Source organism: Mercenaria mercenaria, chromosome 2 (genome assembly GCF_021730395.1).
Source record: "Mercenaria mercenaria strain notata chromosome 2, MADL_Memer_1, whole genome shotgun sequence".
Taxonomy (NCBI): domain Eukaryota; kingdom Metazoa; phylum Mollusca; class Bivalvia; order Venerida; family Veneridae; genus Mercenaria; species Mercenaria mercenaria.
In genome coordinates this window covers 36,480,212-36,492,793 of record NC_069362.1, presented here as the reverse complement: position 1 = coordinate 36,492,793, position 12,582 = coordinate 36,480,212, and the positions used below count along the sequence as shown (strand labels likewise).

Genomic DNA, 12,582 nt, shown 5'->3' with positions numbered 1-12,582 from the left:
ATAAACTGACTTACATTTCTCTATTTTGCTTTTTTACAAAATTATGTCCCTTCTTCGACTTAGAAATTTTTGGTTAAGGTTTTGAATGTAAGCTGGTATCTCAGTAACCACTTGTGAGAACAGATTGAAACTTTACACATTTATTCATTGTGATAAACACTTGTTCACTGTCATAATCTTACATGCACTGTGAAGGTCCCATAACTCTACTTTGCATTTTTACAAAATTATGTCCCTTTTTCGATTTGGCAGTTTTTGGTTAAGTTATTATTCTGTTTTATTACATTTATTTGTCCATCTGTCTATCAGTACGTATGTCACACTTCATTTCAGACCAGTAACTGGAAAATCATTTCACCTAGATCCTTCAAACTTCATAAGGTGGTAGGGTTATTGAGCAGACAACACCTATTATTTTTGGGGTAGGGTCGCTCCATCAAAGGTCAAGGTCACAGGGGCCTGAACATGGAAAACCATTTCTGATCAATAAGTTGAGAACCACTTGACCCAAAACTTTGAAACTTCATAGGATAATTTGACAAGTAGAGATGACCCCTAACGATTTTGGGGTCACTCTGTTATTTAAGGTCAAAGTCACATGGGCTTGAATATGGAAAACAATTTCCTGTCAATAACTTTTAGACCATATTGTGGGGGTATTCTTCACTCCTGTGACAGTTTAAGTTTGTTGCACTGTCAGTCTGACTAAAGTACATCTCCTATTACGCTACACATAGGATCTGACAACGAGCTATTGATGGCCTCGTTCTGGCAACCCTTCCGTAAACCAATCAAAAGCTACCTTACAACATCCTGCAAGCTTTAAAAAACCTTGGGTTTTGATATCAACAATTTTTATGTCGAAAGATGTCAGATAGGTGATTAGCTCAGTCGGTAGGGCACTTGCTTTGTAAACGAGAGGTCCCGGGTTCGATCCCTGGATTAACTGCAAATTTTTCTTACTCTTTGACATTCAAACAAGTTGTCTGATTGGTTCAAGCAAAAATAGATTTGCGAAAATAAAAATAGTAATACTGGAAATCCAAAATATACAGAAGACGAATGTGAATGGGTCGTTCTCAGATCTTCATTTAGAAGATCAAGTACTTTAGTCAGATTGTTGCAATGTTGGTCAGTGAGTTATGTTGTCTTTGATAGATCTCCTAAAAATTTTGAGATGATATCAGTTGCTAATTCCAACCCCATTGAAGAACAAAAGGTGTCTTTCTTAATTGTTTGAGATCAGTAATTATTGGCCTTATGTGTGAAGGCTGTCCCAGTTTGTGTCAGTTTTGGGGTGTCTTGGGTACTTAGTTCTTCTGGTTCTTCTGTGTCCAACCTGAGATAGAACTGCCCTAATGACACGAACAAGGCTCAAGAACATTGTTCTCAGGTCAAAACTTCACACCATTATCTAATCTGTAGGATCGCAAACAATTTGAGCACAGTATGGCAGAATGAGAAGATGAGGAGGACTTGTGTATGATTTGCAAGGCAAAAAAAAAAGAAAAAGAAAAAAGAAATTTTGGTTTACCCTCTTTGAGGTTTATCAACCGGAAAATGGTTATATTCACCTCGCCTTTGGCTCGGTGAATATAACTTTTTGAGGGTTGATAAATCTTGATATCAACCTTTGAAAAAGTCAATAGTTGTTTTATTAATTGAATAAATGTAAAGTCAGTCTTGTTATTACAGCAGTAACTTTAATAAAGAAATAAGGAATATGTTTAGACCAAATCAGGTTACTTCGATTTATTTTTAGCTCACCTGAGCAATGCTCAGGTCAGTTTTACTAATCGCTCGATGTCCGTCGTCCGGCGTCCGTCGTCTGTCTGTCAACATTTAGCTTGTGTATGCGATAGAGGCTGTATTTTTAAACTGATCTTCATGAAAATTGGTCAGAATGATTACCTTGATGAAATCTAGGCTAAGTTCGAAAATGGGTCATCCGGGGTCAAAAACTAGGTCACTAGGTCAAATCAAAGAAAAACCTTGTGTATGCAATAGAGACTGTTTTTAGCCCACCATCATCAGATGGTGGGCTATTAAAATCACTCTGCGTCCGTGGTCCGTCCGTCATTCCGTCTGTCCGTCCGTCCGTTAACAATTTCTCGTTGTCGCATCTCCTCAGAAACTACTGGGGGGATTTTGACCAAACTTTGTCAGAATGATGTATTGGTACCCTAGTTGTGTCCCCCTGAAAATCAGACTGGTTCAACAATTTATGAGTGAATTATGGCCCTTTGTTTATTTCTATAATTTATATAGATTTATATAGGGAAAAACTTTGAAAACCTTCTTGTTCAAAATCACAGAGCCTAGGGCTTTGATATTTGGTATGAAGCATCATCTGATGGTCCTCTACCAAGATGATTCAAATTATCTCTCTGGGGTCAGATATGGCCGCGCCCTGGGGGTCACTTGGTTTATATAGACTTATATAGGGAAAAACTTTGAATAACCTCTTGTCCAAAACCACAGGGCCTAGGGCTTTGATATTTTGTATGTGACATCATCTAGTGGTCTTCAACTAAGATTGTTCAAATTATACCCTTAGGGTCAAATATGGCCCCGCTCTGGGGGTCATATGGTTTACATAGACTTATATAGGGAAAAACTTTGAAAATCTTCTTGTCCAAACCACAAAACCTAGGGCTTTGATACTTGTAATGTAGCATCATCTAGTGTTCTCTACCAAGTTTGTTCAAATTATCCTCCTAGGGTTAAATATGGCCCCGCCCCGGGGATCACATGGTTCATATAGACTTATATAGGGAAAAGCTTTTAAAATGTTCTTGTCAGTAACTACAACATTCAAACTTGGACCACATATATATTTTTGAGTGGCAAGATGAACCTTGACATGAGTTGACCTTGATTTTGACCTAGTGACCTACTTTCACATTTCTGTAGCTACAGCCTTCAGATTTGGACCACATGCATAATTTTGTGCACTGGAAAAAACTTTGACCTTTATTTTGACCTAGTGACCTACTTTCACATTTTTGAAGGTACAGGCATCAAATTTGAACCATATGCATAGTTTCATGTTTCAAAATGAAATTTGACATTGATTTTGACCTAGTGACCTACTTTCACATTTCTCAAGCTACAGCCTTCAAATTTGGACTACATACATAGTTTTGTGTACCGAAAAAAACTTTGACCTTGACATTGACCTAGTGACCTACTTTCACATTTTTGAAGGTACAGGCTTCAAATTTGGACCACATGCATAGTTTTGTATTCTGAAATAAAATTTGACCTTGATTTTGACCTAGTGACCTACTTTTACATTTCTCAAGCTACAGCCTTCAAATTTGGACCACTTGCATAGTTTTGTGTACTGAAATGACCTGTGACCTTTACATTGACCTAGTGACCTACTTTCACATTTTTAAGGTACAGGCTTCAAATTTGGACCACATGCATAGTTTTGTATTCCGAAATAAAATTTTACCTTGATTTTGACCTAGTGACCTACTTTTACATTTCTCAAGCTACAGCCTTCAAATTTGGACGACATGCATAGTTTTGTGTAACGAAATGAACTTTGACCTTAAGATTGACCTAGTGACCTAGTGACCTACTTTCACATTTCTGTAGCTACAGGCTTCAAATTTAGGACCACAGGCATAGTTTTATGTACTGAAACAAACTTTGACCTTTACATTGACCTAGTGACCTACTTTCACATTTTTGAAGGTACAGGCTTCAAATTTGGACCACATGCATAGATTTGTATTCCGAAGTAAAATTTGACCTGGATTTTGACCTAGTGACCTACTTTAACATTTCTCAAGCTACAGCCTTCAAATTTGGACCACTTGCATAGTTTTGTGTAACGAAATGAACTTTGACCTTAAGATTGACCTAGTGACCTACTTTCATTAAATTTTGACCATATGTATGGTTTTGAGTGGCAAGATGAACCTTGACATTAGTTGACCTTGACCTAGTGACCTACTTTCACATTTCTGTAGCTACAGGCTTCAAATTTAGGACCACATACATAGTTTTGTGTACCGAAACAAACTTTGACCTTGACATTGACCTAGTGACCTACTTTCACATTTTTGAAGGTACAGGCTTCAAATTTGGACCACATGCATAGATTTGTGTTGCGTACGGAAACGAAATTTGACCTTGAGCTAGTCAATAAGTCTTGAAATTTGGAACACTCAAAAATGGCACATTGGTGGGCGCCAAGATCACTCTGTGATCTCTTTGTTTTCAACTGATCTCATGAAAATTGGTCAGAATGATTACCGTGATGAAATCTAGGCCAAGTTCGAAAATGGGTCAACTGGGGTCAAAAACTAGGTCACTAGGTCAAATCAAAGAAAAAACTTGTGAATGTGATAAAGGCTGTAGTTTTCAATTAATCTTCCTGAATTTTGGTTAGAATGATTAACTTGATGAAATCTAGGCCGAGTTCGAAAATTGGTCATCTGAGGTCAAAAAGTAGGTCATTAGGTCAAATCAAAGAAAAACCTTGTGTATGAGATAGAGACTGTATTTTCAGCTCACCTGTCACAAAGTGACAGGGTGAGCTTTTGTGATCGCCCGGTGTCCGTCGTTCGTCCGTCCGTGTGTGCATCTGTAAACTTTTGCTTGTGACCACTCTAGAGGTCACATTTTTCATGGGAACTTTATGAAATTTGGTAAGAATTTTCACCTTGATAGTATCTAGTCAAGTTAGAAACTGGATCACGTGCTGTCAAAAACTAGGTCAGTAGGTCAAATAATAGAAATCCCTTGTGACCTCTGTAGAGGCCGTATTTTTTATGGGATCTGCCTGAAAATTGATCAGAATGTTCATCTTGATAATATCTAAATCAGGTTCGAAACTGGGTCACGTTCGGTCCAAAACTAGGTCAGTAGGTCTTAAAATAGAAAAACCTTGTGACCTCTCTAGAGGCCATATTTTTCAATGGATCTTCATGAAAATTGGCAAGAATGTTCACCTTGATAATATCTAGGTCAAGTTCAAAACTCAGTCAACTGCGGTCAAAAATTAGGTCAGTAGGTCAACTAATAGAAAATCCTTGAATCCTTGATAATATCTAAATCAAGTTCGAAACTGGGTCACGTTCGGTCCAAAACTAGGTCAGTAGGTCTTAAAATAGAAAAACCTTGTGACCTCTCTAGAGGCCATTTTTTTCAATGGATCTGCCTGAAAATTGATCAGAATGTTCATCTTGATAATATCTAAATCAAGTTCGAAACTGGGTCACGTTCGGTCCAAAACTAGGTCAGTAGGTCTTAAAATAGAAAAACCTTGTGACCTCTCTAGAGGCCATATTTTTCATGGGATCTGCATGAAAATTGGTCAGAATATTCATCTTGATGATATCTAGGTCAAGTTCAAAACTGGGTCACATGCCTTTAAAAACTAGGTCAGTAGGCCAAATAATAGCAAAACCTTGTGACCTATGTAGAGGCTGTATTTTTCATGGGATCTGCATGAAAATTGATCAGAATGTTCATCTTGATAATATCTAGATCAAGTTTGAAACTGAATCAAGTTCGGTCCAAAACTAGGTCAGTAGGTCAAATAATAGAAAAACCTTGTGAGCTCTCTAGAGGTCCTGTTTTTCATGTGATCTGCATAAAAATTGGGCAGAAGGTTCATCTTGATAATATCTAGGTCAAGTTTGAAACTGGGTCACATGCGGTCAAAAACTAGGTCAGTAGGTCAAATAATAGAAAAACCTTTCGACCACTCTAGAGGCCATATTTTTCATGGGATCTGTATGAAAGTTGGTCTAAATGTTCATCTTGATGATATCTAGGTCAGGTTTGAAACCGGGTCAACTGCGGTCAAAATCTAGGTCACTAGGTCTAAACATAGAAAAACCTTTTGACCTCTCTAGAGGCCATATTTTTCAATGGATCTTCATGAAAAATGGTGAGAATGTTCATCCTGATGATATCTAGGTCAGATTCGAAAGTTGTTTATTTGCGGTCAAAAACTAGGTCAGTAGGTCTAAAAATAGAAAAACCTTGTGACCTCTCTAAAGGCCATATTTTTCATGAGATCTTCATGAAAATTGGTGAGAAAGTTCACCTTGATGATATCTAGGTCAATTTTAAAACTGGATCACATGCCTTTAAAAACTAGGTCATTATGTAAAATAATAGCAAAACCTTGTGACCTCTCTAGTTTGATCTTCTTGTCCTTAAGTGCAATGATAATAGGTGAGCGATATAGGGCCATCTTGGCCCTCTTGTTCAATTAATCATCATGAAATTTGGTCAGAATGATTACCTTGATGAAATCTAGTCCGAATTCGAAAACGGGTCATCTGGGGTCAAAAACTAGGTCACATCAAAGAAAAACCTTGTGTATGCGATAGAGACTGTTTTTTTTTTCAACTGTCTTATACAGCCTCAATCGCATACACAAGGTTTTTCTTTGATTTGACCTGAAAATGGGTCATCTTGGGTCAAAAACTAGGTCACTAGGTCAAATCAAAGAAAAACCTTGTGTATACGATAGAGGCTGTATTTTTCAATTAATCTTCATGAATTTTGGTCAGAATGATTGTTTTGATGAAATTTAGGTCAAGTTCGAATATGGGTCATCTGAGGTCAAAAACTAGGTCACTAGGTCAAATCAAAGGAAAAGCTTGAATATGCGATTGAGGCTGTATTTTTCAATTGATCTTCCTGAAACTAAGTCAAAATGATAACCTTAATGAAGTCTAGGCTGATTTTTAAATGGGTCATCTTGGGTCAAAAAGTAGGTCACTAGGTCAAATCAAAGAAAAACCTTGTGATTTTGATAGAGGTGTAATTTATAACGTCTTGAAAAAACGGACGAATATGGGACCCCCTGGTGTTGGATGCGGCGTGCGCAGTCCAAGACTGTAGGAGCATATAGCATCTTCTCAATGCTAGGATTTATGAAATTGGCTCAGATTGTTACCATCATGATGACAAGTGTCAATGCGAAGAACAGGTCCTGGTCTAAAGTCAGGTCAATCAAAGAGGTCAAAGGTCAATTCAAAATGACTTTTTTTCACGGACAATCATCTCATGAAGGAGGGATTTTGAGTACTTTGTTTATCTCATGAGAAGAACGTCACGCGCAAAAACCAGGTCCCTAGGTCTAAAGTCAAGAAACCTTGGAGGCCAAAGGATTACAAGAATAAAATTCAGAATATCATGTCCAGAGCATATTTTTTCATGCATGAAGATTTTAGTTTGAACTTGGCACAGTTGGTTCACCATAATAGGAAGTGTCATGGCAAAACTTGGTCCTAGGTCTAAGGTGACGGTCCAACTTAAGGTCAAAGATAACAAGAATGAAAACTTTGTCCGGGTATACTTCTTCATGCAAGAAAGACTTTGTGTATTGTAGGGCACAATTGTTCCCCATCATGAGACGGGAGTTCATGGCAAGAACCTGGTCCTGGGTAAGGTCAGGTCGAGACTAGAGGTCAGTACCAGAATGAAATTTTGTCCGGAGCATTCTTCTCATGCATGAGGGATTTTGATACAACTTGGCACAGTTTTCACCATCATGAGACAGAGTGTCATGCGCAGAACCAGGTCCCTAGGTCTAAGGTCAAGGTCACACTTAGAGGTCAAAGGTCAAATTCAAAAATGACTTTTTTCCGGAGCATATCTTCTTCATGGATGGAGGGATTTTGATGGAAGTACATTTGTTCATCATCATGAGAAGGAACGTCACGCGCAAAAACCAGGTCCCTAGGTCTAAGGTCAAGGGCACACTTGGAGGCCAAAGGATACAAGAATGAAAAATTCAAGAATGACAATGTCCAGAGCATATCTTCTTCATGCATGGAAGGATTTTGATGAAGCTTGGCACAGTTGTTCACCATAATGAGAGGGAGTGTCATGTGCAAGAACTAGGTCCCTAGGTCTAAGGTCAAGGTCACACTTAGAGGTCAAAGGATACAAGAATGAAAACTTTGTCCGGAGTATATCTTCTTCATGCATGAAAGGACTTTGATGTAACTTGGCACAATTGTTCACCATCATGAGACGGAGTGTCATGCGCAAGAACCAGGTCCCTAGGGGTAAGGTCAAGGTCACACTTAGAGGTCAAAGATACAAGAATGAAAACTTTGTCCGGAGCATTTCTTCTTCATGCATTGAGGGATTTTGATACAACTTGGCACAGTTTTTCACCATCATGAGACAGAGTGTCGTGCGCAAGAACCAGGTTCCTAGGTCTAAGGTCAAGGTCACACTTAGAGGTCAAAGGTCAAATTCAAGAATGACTTTTTTCCGGAGCATATCTTCTTCATGCATGGAGGGATTTTGATGGAAGTACATTTGTTCATCATCATGAGAAGGAACGTCACGCGCAAAAACCAGGTCCCTAGGTCTAAGGTCAAGGGCACACTTGTTTTCAATTGATCTTCATGAAATTTGGTCAGAATGATTGTTTTGATGAAATCTAGGTCAAGTTTGATTATGGGTCATCTGGGGTCAAAAACTAGGTCACTAGGTGAAATCAAAGAAAATACTAATATTTTTTTCCATGAAATCACTAGGTCAAACATGTTTACTCTGTTTAAAATGTTGTGTTATGGTGTGTTTCTCAGGTGAGCGACCTAGGGCCATCATGGCCCTCTTGTTCAATTAATCTTCCTGAATTATGGTCAGAATGATAACCTTGATGAAATCTAGGCCGAGTTCGAAAATTGGTCATCTGGGGTCAAAAACTAGGTCACTAGGTCAAATCAAAGAAAAACCTTGTGTATGCTATATAGACTGTTTCTTTCAACTGATCTTCATGAAATTTGGTAAGAATGATAACGTTGATTAAATCTAGGCCGAGTTTGAAAATGGGTCATCTGGGGTCAAAAACTAGGTCACTAGGTCAAATCAAAGAAAAACCTTGTGTATGCGATAGAGGCTGTATTTTTCCATTAATCTTCATGAAAATTGGTCAGAATGATTACCTTGATGAAATCTAGGCAGGGTTTGAAAGTGGGTCATCCGGGGTCAAGAACTAGGTCACTAGGTCAAATCAAAGAAAAACCTTGTGTATGCGATAGAGACTGTTTTTTTCAACTGATCTTCATGAAATTTGGTCAGAATGATTACCTTGATGAAATCTAGGCTGAGTTTGAAAGTGAGTCATCTGGGTTCAAAAATTAGGTCACTAGGTCAAATCAAAGAAAAACCTTGTGCATGCGATAGAGGCTGTATTTTTCAATTAATCTTCCTGAATTTTGATCAGAATGATTACTTTGATGAAATCTAGACCGAGTTCAAAAATGGGTCATCTGGGGTCAAAAACTAGATCACTAGGTCAAATCAAAGAAAACCCTTGTGTATTGCGATAGAGGCTGTACTTTTCAATTGATCTTCATGAAATTTGGTCAGAATGATAGTCTTGATGAAATCTAGGTCAAGTTTGAATATGGGTTTTGTACTCTGGGGTCAAAAATTAGGTCACAGGTCGAATCAAAGAAAATACTTATTCATACTCAAGATTTTTGCCTCAATTTTAATGATAATTTGTCAGAATATTTTTTTCCATAAAATCACTAGGTCAAACATGTTTACACTGTTATGGTGGGTTATGGTGTGTTTCTCAGGTGAGCGACTTAGGGCCATCTTGGCCCTCTTGTTATTTTCGTACTATTTATAACCCAAGATAAGTTGATATGATATGTACTCTTTACATTTTAAAACAGTTTTCAGCCAGTCAGAAACAATAGAATACAGTCATGTAATAATAGTTTTTATTACATGACTGTATTCTATTGTTTCTCTGATTGGCTGAAAACAGTTCAAAAAAGTAATGAGTACATATCATATCAACTTGGGCTATAAATAGTACGATGAAAAAAATAGACTAAAGTAGTTGCTTGGAAAACCAACATCAACCTGATTTGGTCTAAATTTATTCCTTACTTTTTTATTGAAGATACAATTGTAATAACAAGACTGACTATACATTTATTCATGTAATAAAACAATTATTGACTTTTTCATGGGTTGATATCAAGATTTATCAACCCTCAAAAAGTTAAAATCACCAAGCCAAAGGCGAGGTGAATATAGCCCTTTTCGGGTTGATAAATCCTGATATCAACCTATGAAAAAGTCAATAATTGTATAATATGAATGAATGTGTAAAAACTACTTAGTCATTTGTATGCCCCCCGCAATGTGTAAAAACTACTAATAGTCATTTGTATGTCCCCCCCCCCCCCCCCCCCCCCCACAGCCCCGCATCTACTGATACATGTACAAACTGATTTATTTGCCATAAAAATTTCATCCGGGTTCTTTGATCACTTTCAAAATACTGGTTTGTAACACCTCGGCATTTCACGTTCAAAGATATGTGATCAATACTAATTAACAGAAATTACTTAATTTGTTTAAATTGTTTTTTTAGCTCCACTATTCGGAGAATAGGGGGCTATTCTGCTCGCCCCGGCTTCGGCAGCGGCGTTACCCTTCTTGTTTAAAGTTTTTTAGCAACCTTTGTTTTTCTGTTATATCTTTGTTACAGTTGCTTATATTTGATTGTAACTTCACATAAACATTGTCCACTTTACAAACAAAATGTATGTAGGATCAGGGCCCATTTTATCCAAGGTCAAGGTCACCAAGGTGTTATACTTAGGTTATTAAATTTTAAGGTTAAAGATTTTTTTTTTGGCAACCTTTGTTTTTCTGTCATATCTTTGTTACTATTGCTTATGTCTTACTGTAAGATCACATAAACATTGTCCAGCATACAAACAAACTATGTGCAGGGGCTTGGCCCATTATACCCAAGGTCAAGGTCACAAAGTTGTTATACTTGGAATTATTTTCATGTTAAATTTTTTTGAAAGCTTTGTTTCTTTGGTGCTTTAAAAGATAATGACTTGAAATTAAAATATTTCTTTATAATCATAGTCTGCATGTGTGTTTACAAACACCATAACTCTAATTGTATAACAGGATTATGCCCCTTTTGTACTTAAACTTTTTTGCAATCTATGCTTTCTGGATATTACTTTAATGCATAATATAAGATAAAGACTTGAAACCTAAAGGGTAAGGAAAACCTGACAATAAGTTAATTCTATATGAAAGCCATTTTCAAGCCTTTTAAAATCGGACCACTATTGAAAAAGATATGGCAGTTTGAAATTTAGAAAAATGTCTGGTTATGGAGGCAGCCATTTTAGTGTGTTTATGACTTCATTTACACACTGCTGAATACTTTATTTAGCAAATAACCTTTTAAATAGATTAATTTTCATATGTTTTTTAGTGTAAGGTGTAAAACGTGATATTTTCTTTCATTATAGCTGGAAAAAGTAGGGAAATTATTTTACTGAAAGTAAATACAGTTCAAATGTGTATCTAAAACTTTAATAAATCTGCCATTTTGTTTTTTGTTGCCATGGAAACAAAATGGCCACCAATTTGACCAAATATTTAAATGCGCATAACTTCCTCATTTTTAGTCTGATTTTAAAAATTCTTTCATTTCTTTAAATGTTTTAAGATATCCCAGCTGATGAAATTAACATTAGAACAATGTTGCCTTTCCCTTTAAAATGTATCTTTATCATTATCATCTGCATGTGTTGTAACAATCCCCATAAGTCTGATTTGTATTTTTGACCAAATTATGCCCCTTTTATACTTCAGTTTTTTAACAAACTTCGTTTTCTGAACATAACTTTAGTACTTCTTAAGATAATGACTTGAAACTCAAAATATATTTTTACCGTCATCATCTGCATGTGTTGTAACAATCCCAGTAACCCTAATTTGTGTTCTTGACAGAATTATGCCCCTTGGTGTACCTTCCTTTTAAAGGTCTCACATATCACCAGTGCACGTATATTCATTTTACTGTCAAAACACCAAATAGTGGAGTGCGCTGTCTTACAGACAGCTCTTGTTTAACTCTATTGTACCATTAAGTTTAAATTTCAAGTTTATTTCGGCTTACTCCAATGCCAATGATTTCCACATCTGTTTGTACTAGTTTATTTTATTATTTCAAAATGGCGGACAGTATGTGGCCAGTACACACTTTTGAGACACAGTATAAACACAGATAAATGAAATGAAAGGGCATGGCTTGCTGAAGTGGTAAAATTATTTAAGATAATAACACTCCTGATACTTACCAAAAGAAACAAAGTGAATTTCGGCACCAATGTGCATAGAAAGAAACTTCTGGTTCCCTAGCCTATGCACGGTACTTTGGTTAGAGAACAATAAGAGTTTGCTGTCTGCCTTGCTAAATTTCAGTAATGAACTTGTCCATGTTCCAATTTGAACATTACCATTAAGTGTTAAAAGGGATGCTTACCAAAAACATACTGGCTGAATTGCAAATATTGCAGATCTTGATCTGACTGCACAAATGTGCAGGCTTATCATGATCTACACTGGTAGAAAAGGCAGAAAAACTTGTCTCCAGCATAATAATGGTTAAGGGTGGTGTAAGGTTACAAAAATATGTGTTAAAAATAAACACACCGTTCTGAGCTACTTTCTTGGGGGTGTGGCAGGGTGCAGATGAAAGAGAAAGAGGCGGAGAGATTTTGACAGATTTCTTTCTGGAAATAAAGATCA

General features: G+C 36.9%; 1 protein-coding gene across 1 annotated transcript in view; it reads left to right on the top strand.

The window, feature by feature from the left end:
- LOC123563729 (erlin-1-like) overlaps window positions 1-12,582 on the top strand; it is a 100,142-nt gene that overhangs the window by 60,544 nt on the left and 27,016 nt on the right. The gene's annotated exons all lie outside the window — the stretch shown is intronic.